Below are 429 nucleotides of genomic sequence, written 5' to 3' on the forward strand. Positions count from 1 at the left end.
TCTCTATTCTCCTAACATCTGAATTATAATCTACAGTCTCTATTCTCCTAACATCTGAATTATAATCTACAGTCTCTATTCTCCTAACATCTGAATTATAATCTACAGTCTCTATTCTCCTAACATCTGAATTATAATCTACAGTCTCTATTCCCTCCTAACATCTGAATTATAATCTACAGTCTCTATTCTCCTAACATCTGAATTATAATCTACAGTCTCTATTCTCCTAACATCTGAATTATAATCTACAGTCTCTATTCTCCTAACATCTGAATTATAATATACAGTCTCTATTCTCCTAACATCTGAATTATAATCTACAGTCTCTATTCTCCTAACATCTGAATTATAATCTACAGTCTCTATTCTCCTAACATCTGAATTATAATCTACAGTCTCTATTCTCCTAACATCTGAATTATAATC

The sequence above is a fragment of the Oncorhynchus nerka genome, linkage group LG27, assembly GCF_034236695.1.
Source record: "Oncorhynchus nerka isolate Pitt River linkage group LG27, Oner_Uvic_2.0, whole genome shotgun sequence".
In the NCBI taxonomy this organism is placed as follows: domain Eukaryota; kingdom Metazoa; phylum Chordata; class Actinopteri; order Salmoniformes; family Salmonidae; genus Oncorhynchus; species Oncorhynchus nerka.